General features: G+C 34.3%; 1 non-coding gene across 1 annotated transcript; it reads right to left on the reverse strand.

Annotated features, from left to right (window-relative positions):
- Positions 1-5,108: 5,108 nt before the first annotated feature.
- LOC140013960 (small nucleolar RNA R71) lies at positions 5,109-5,215 on the reverse strand. Its single transcript, XR_011820812.1, has one exon. It is a non-coding gene; the product is annotated as a small nucleolar RNA R71 (small nucleolar RNA).
- Between the last annotated feature and the right edge of the window lie 566 nt (positions 5,216-5,781).

Genomic DNA, 5,781 nt, shown 5'->3' on the forward strand with positions numbered 1-5,781 from the left:
AACTTACAACCTTAAGGAAGTAGCCTTGCAATTACGTATTGAAGGTTAATCCTAACTACGAGGCAATTCACATGTTTCTTAGCCAATCAGTTGAGGGTTTTGCCTAGAGTAGAATGCTTGTTTATTGGTTGCCCTTTATTGAATTACATTAGCATTCAGTGTATTAGAGTGAATAAGGCCATTTATCCATTATAAACCGGTCAAACTGTGAAGTTTGGTTTCCCATCCAGAATTCATAAGACAATACCTTTAGGCTTTAGCAACGGCAAAACAAGAGCCAAAAGGAAAAAAGAAAAGCAAACAAAACCTAGCTAGAACTTCAACTTAGTCCCTAATGAATTCCAACAAAAATAATGTTCACATGAGTTCCAAAAGTTCATTGGCACCAAAAAAGTTACAATGTAATTTTGAGGAATATGCATGCAGAATTTTTAAATCCCACCTTTTTTTTAGTTGAAAGCCTCAACAAAGTCAACTGTCGAGCTCTGGAAGTTGACTTCAAGATTCCAAGTTGAGCCCAAATGTTCATGCACTTCACTTGCCATACAAAAATATCACGCATGTACGTGGACTCTTCAAGTCGTCTAGTTTAAAGGGTATTGGCGGTATTTCGTTTCCGTTGACATCCGACCCAGTTTTCCGAGCAAAATAGTGATTCAATTGGTTAGTGTCTCAATGATGGAACATAGCAGATTCCATATCGCATAAAAAATTTGACAGGCATACATTGCCATTTGTTTCTAATGACCCCTAAAACGAAGACTGTCAATTTCTTTTATAAATGTTTATTTTGCATTTTTAGTGTGTTTTATAGCTTAGTATATTTTAGTTATTTTTATAGCGAATTAACTAGTTTTCTAGTGAAATTTTTATTTTGTGGTTTAAGTAAAAAAAAAAGTGCATTTCTATGGATTTTGAGTCATAAAAGGTTCATGTTTTTGTAGTTTTTGATGACTAAATAATCAATTGGACTGAATTGAGAAGATATTTGAATGATTCTTGATGGTTTGAAGTGATTTCAAGTGAACATGAAGTGCAAAATACTCAAAAATGTGAAATCCAATCAAGTGGCAAGAAGAAAAGCATTTGCTGCTCTAACACCTTGTGGTATTTCGATTATAATTCAAACTATAAGTATTTGATAGAGATGATACTTCAACCACTTTGAAATTAAGACTTAGGGCTACATTTCTTATAAGATATCGAAATCTAGTTCATACGTTTTCATAATCAAAAATTTGAAATATGGGCATCAATTTTTATTATCTCTAAAATAGAGTTCTGACTAGTAGAACGTATTTATATAATTTTTCGGTCAATAGAGCTCCACATGAGACAATTCATGATGCATTGGACAGTCAACTCAAATGGCTACAAATTTCATGTTTTGTGCAAGAGACTAGTTCGACTTCTATTATCAAGAAATTTGCTATTCAAGTTAGTGTAAAAATAGGGCAATTTCTAAGTTAGTGTAAAAAGACAGAAAAATGAGACATTCTATAGATTTTCTAGCATGGCAAACATTTTTGTCTAATTTCAAAACTAAATTGGCTAAGACTTGATTTTTTGGGTTGTAAGTAATAGAAATTCAGAGAAAAAGAAGAAAAGAATATATTAATAATGACTCATAAAACAAGCAAAAAAATTATGCTCAAATTGATTATGAGAAGGTAAACTAATTTATATTTCATCTACATTATTTTTTTAAAATTTCACATGTAAGAATGGGAATTTGTTACCGGACTAACTTTTTCCATATGAAGGAAAAAGAATTGGGTTGCCCTCCAACAAGGTACAAGATGTTTGATATTTGCTCCCCTAATGATAAGAATGGTGATTCATCTTGTGTGATTGCACCAGTCAAGATATGGCTATTTTTGTAACTTTTACATCATCTCTATTTGCATTTATTTTGGCCTTGACTTAGTATATTGTTACTAGTGATATGTGTACGCGATAAAATTCCAAGTCTGCAAAACCACAAGAAAAATATACGACAAATATGCAATATATAATTTAAAAAAATACTTGAGTACAGTCTCCGGGATTTTCTCAAACTTACAGAGAGTTTTCTTTGATTCTTCTCTTCGAACGCCAATCCAAGGGCTTCACAGCTTGTTCTTGGATCAACCACTGATTCCTTCAAATCTTAATATGGAAGATTTGAAGAACTTGGAAGATACTTGAACATTCAAGTCTTAATATATGAAAGACTTGAAGAATTTGAAGATGCCAGCCTTTGTAGCTTAGAGCTTTAAAAGACTTGAGCATATGAGATGTGGTTTTTTTTTTTTGTCCTTTGATATGGTAGATAGACCCCTATTTATGGCTATAGTATGAGGTAGACGTTGAAGACACGTATACCACTTTACTTATCTTGCAATTTATGCAGTCATATTAGGATTATGCCAACTTAAATGTTATCTCTTCATTTTGTATTTATTAATAAAGAGATAATACCAAGGCATATTTACTTGATTGGCTAGACTTATAGGAACTGATAAGAGTTTATTTTACGTATTTTTAAGTGCATTTTATTAGTTAATTTTGAGTTGATTATTTAGTTTTATAAATAAAATAAGAGGTTTTTGGTAAAATTTTATATTTTTGGTAAAAGTGGATAATATTGCATTTTTAGAGATTTTAATGGTAAAAACTTCATTTTTATGCAGGAATGATGATTCAATCACCAAAGGATGTCAAATGAGGTGAAAAATAGAAATTTGGTGTTGAATTCAAGTGGTAACAAGAAGAATGAAGTGAAAAACGTTCAAGTGAGAAAATGCAATACAAGACAGTTTTGACACTCTTCAGTATTTTGACTGTATCTGGAGCTACACCGATCGTATTAAGGTGATCTTTATACCAATTTAAAGCTAAGAAAGAGGCCTACAATTTGTATGAAGACATAAAAATTCAATTCTGCCATCTTCATGGACAAAAAGCTGGAATACAGAAGCTGCACTCTGTGGTCGGAACTTGAAACAGGGGTTTGACCAGGTGATAGTATTTTGATCATATCTCAGGCTAAAAAACTCCGATTTGGATGATTTTTAGAGCATTGGAAAGCTGACTCAAAGGGCTACAACTTTTGTGTTTTGCACAAAAGCCAGTTCGGTCTTCATCATAGAGAAAATCGCAGATGAAGTAAGGCCAAAGTGAATACGCGAGTACACAAAACGTGACTTGTAACCGCGTTTTGTGTAGGCGCGTTTTCTGGCCGTAATTCTGCAATTTGCTCAGTCAATTCTCTTATGTTCAAACTACTTTCCAACTACAATCTGCAAGAGAATTCGGTGCACATGCCTCAGAAGACAAAAGGGCAATAAAGATGGCTTATTTTCAAGTCAAAAATATTGGTTTTTGACTATGCTAACAAAGTGGAGATTTGGGAATCAAAGGTTAGAATTTGACTTGGAAAAATGGAGCCTTTGAGGAGTTCTTATGCAGAGACAATGAGGGAGGTCAGAGGATCATTCGTAGCTTAGCTTCTTACAGAAAAACATATTCTCTCTAGCTAGGAACTTGCAAAGGGACAATTGAGATTTCATTGTGTAATCATCTAAGTTCAAGAACAAAGAAGATTTTTGAAGGCTTCACCATATCTTGGCTAAGACTTTCTTTACTCTTCTTGTATTTGTGATTCATGATGATTTACATTAATGAAGTTATGAGTGTTTCATCATTCATGAGTAGCTAATTTCCTTTATCTAGGGAGTAGATGAAGCTTATGGCCAAGTGATATGAAGTGATTGTGATTTTTACTTGTTATATCTTGTATTAACTTATCTACTTGTGTATGATTGATTACTTGTTGTTGTTTGATCACCAATAACAGGTTTATAGTTGTTTTTATTCATTAAGAAATGGTAAAAATAATGGAATGACACAAGTAGAACTTGAGTTGTATATTCATGAGAATAGAAATACATTCAAGTGGATGAAATCTGCATTTCATGTGTAAATAAGAACAGATTTAGTATTTACCAAGAGATTAGGAAAAACTAATCTGTTTTAACCCATTATTATCATGAGAATATGATTTTGGTATTTCTGGAAATGAATCCTTGGTTAAACAAGAGCAGTAACAAGTGTTGAATTAATTCATTCTAGATCTTTTGTGTCATAAGTGGAATCTACATCCCTAGAATCTTCCTTAAGTGAAATTTCTCTATTTGCATTCAGCATTTGTTAAACTAAATTTGTATATCAGATTTGTAAATTACAGCATTAGACTTTCTCTGCTCAAATTAATTGTAAGTCTAAATAATAGAGAGAACAAGGGCTTAGTAATTGTTTAAATTGCTCCTCGTGGGATCGACCCGATACACATCTTGTACTACAATTGCGACCTGTATACTTGCAGTCCAACGGGTGTAAAATCGGAATTAAACTTGCACTTAAAGTAAAAACCCGTCAAGTTTTTGGCGCCGCTGCCGGGGAGCGGCAATATTAGAGCCTAATCATCTCTATTAATTTAGACATCTTTATTTTTATTAGTTGAGCTGTTTATAGTCAATTTTTTTTATAATTAAAGCTGCATAATCTCTCGTACTTCTTTTTGTAGTGCATGCACCGGACATCTCGGGAAGTCGCACCCCTCGATCCAGAAATTGAGAGGACACTACGGAGACAAAGGAGGCATACACAACAGCAAGAGGAACAAGAGGTTTGGCATCCAATAGAGGAAATCCTAATAGAGCTACCATTTGAAGAAGAGATGGCCGAAAATGAAGCAAATAGGCGAGCTCTACGAGATTTTGCTCTACCGGGAACACAGGGATCTCAAACAAGTATAGTAAGGCCTACTGTAAATGCTAACAATTTTGAGATTAAACCATCACTTATCCAAATGGTTCAACAATCTCAATTTGGAGGTAATGCTGTAGAAGATCCTAACTCACACTTAGCTACATTCTTGGAAATATGTGATACCATTAAAATGAATGGAGTTGGTGATGATGCTATAAGGTTAAGGTTGTTCCCATTTTCTTTAAGAGATAAAGCAAAAAATCTGGTTACACTCTCATGCTCCTAACACTTTTACCACATGGGATGATTTATCAAGAGCATTTTTGAATAAATATTTTCCACCCGGAAAGACTGCTAAGCTAAGAATGGATATTACTAGTTTTAGCCAATTGGATAGTGAATCATTATATGAAGCATGAGAAAGGTTTAGAGAATTGTTACGGAAATGTCCACACCATGGACTACCCGAATGGCTGATTATACAAACCTTTTATAATGGTTTATCTTTCTCCACTAAAACTATGATTGATGCAGCCGCAGGTGGAGCTTTAATGGGTAAATCACCCCAAGAGGCTCATAATTTGATAGAAGAAATGGCCGCAAATAACTACCAATGGGCCAATGAAAGAGGTAATACGAGACGTCACGCAGGTATGATCGAAATGGACACTCTCAATATGTTGAGTGCCCAAATGAATAACGTTATGAAGTTATTGAGTAGACAAGGTGGAGTTAGCCCAAGTTCATCTAATGCTCACGTAGCTTGTTGCTCTTTCTGTGGAGGTGAACATGATATTAATGAGTGTGTTGATTCTGAGCAGGTACAATTTGTCAATAATTACAACCGAAATGCTCCAAATAATCCCTACTCGAATACTTACAATCCGGGGTGGAGAAATCATCCAAACTTTGGATGGAAAGATCAAGGCAATCAACAAAGGCCAACCAATCCGCCGGGATTTCAACCAAGGCAACCACAGGCTGAAACTAAACCAAGTTGGGAGATCGCGGTGGAAAAACTTGCTAAGG

The sequence above is a fragment of the Coffea arabica genome, chromosome 8c (assembly GCF_036785885.1).
Source record: "Coffea arabica cultivar ET-39 chromosome 8c, Coffea Arabica ET-39 HiFi, whole genome shotgun sequence".
In the NCBI taxonomy this organism is placed as follows: Eukaryota; Viridiplantae; Streptophyta; class Magnoliopsida; order Gentianales; family Rubiaceae; genus Coffea; species Coffea arabica.